The 1262-nt window shown below is 42.0% G+C and overlaps 1 protein-coding gene across 7 annotated transcripts in view; it reads right to left on the minus strand.

Annotated features, from left to right (window-relative positions):
* LOC102490674 (uncharacterized) overlaps window positions 1–1262 on the minus strand; it is a 321768-nt gene that overhangs the window by 154110 nt on the left and 166396 nt on the right. The gene's annotated exons all lie outside the window — the stretch shown is intronic.

A 1262-nucleotide genomic window follows, 5' to 3' on the forward strand; every position in this document is an offset into this window, starting at 1 on the left:
GAAAGAGGGATTAAATTTGAGATTCTCAGACAGGCCTCATAATGCAGTGAATTAAGCCTGTGAATTAAGAGGTGGATCCCATATGGCTGACCATGGTTTGAATCCCAGCCCTGGTGGCGTGAAAAACATGCTGGGTGCATGTGTGCCTAAAATCCTGATGGGAATAAGTGAAGGAAAAAGAATTGTACCATGACTATGTCCCATTGGGAATACTTTCTCTCTCTGGTGCACACTCATACTGTCTGCAATAAAAAAAAAAAAAAAAGAAAAGAAAGAAAGAAAGAAAAAGAAAAAAGAAAAAGAAAAAAAAGAATTTTTTAAGATTAAAAATACTTAAATTTGGGACCAGCAGTTGGCATAATGGTTACATCACTGGACTCCCATGTAGTCAACCGCTGTTCAAGTCCCGGACCCGGTGGCTTAAACTCACTCTGGGTGCGTGTACATGTGTGCCCAAGATCCCAAGAGGAGAATGGATGAGAAGGGATTGTGGCATGGCCATCCCCCCTGGGGGGGTGGGTGATTTCTCGCTTTCTGTCTCTATGTCTCTGTCTGTCTGTCTGTCTGGTGAGCACACGCACCCTATAGCAAAAACCTCTCAAAACAAAAGAAAACAAACTTAAATTTGAGGTTGTCAAATGAACTTTTGGAATATAAAGGGGAAATAACTATTTAGTAGTTAGGTGAATATTTAACCGCAAGCCTAATACTTGATCTCAGTGGTCTTTGACATTAACATCAAATACTTCTGTCTTTCACAGAGTCACTCACAGGAGTTGATAATGAATATTGCCTGAGATCATTCAAAAGTCAAAGTAATTCAGAGGTACTGGCCAGCAAATAGCAGAGTGCAATTAGATTAAGACTTTCCATCTGAAAATCTCATTGATTCATCCATGTCTCCCCCTCGTCTTTGGTATCGCCCTAGAGCAGGCCACCAGCTCTCACTTGTGCTACTGAAACAGCCCCACATCGCTACACACATCTTTCTTTTCTGTGTCAATTGCCTTCTCCATAATGCAGTTAGCGTGACCTTGTTAATGGTCACTCTTCTGCATTGGACAGCCAGTATCTCCCAATTTCTCTTAGGATAAAGACCAAGATTCTTAACACACTTTCCAAAGCCCTGAAAGATCTGGCCCCTGAGTGTTCTTCTAGCTCATCTCCTTCTAGCATCTCTACACGGCAACTATGGCCTACTTAGTTCCTTGGCTAGCCCCAACTCTTCCTGGTCTGCTTATTGCTCTTTCTTCCTGAAATAT

Source organism: Tupaia chinensis, unplaced genomic scaffold, assembly GCF_000334495.1.
Source record: "Tupaia chinensis unplaced genomic scaffold, TupChi_1.0 Scaffold000569_1, whole genome shotgun sequence".
In the NCBI taxonomy this organism is placed as follows: domain Eukaryota; kingdom Metazoa; phylum Chordata; class Mammalia; order Scandentia; family Tupaiidae; genus Tupaia; species Tupaia belangeri.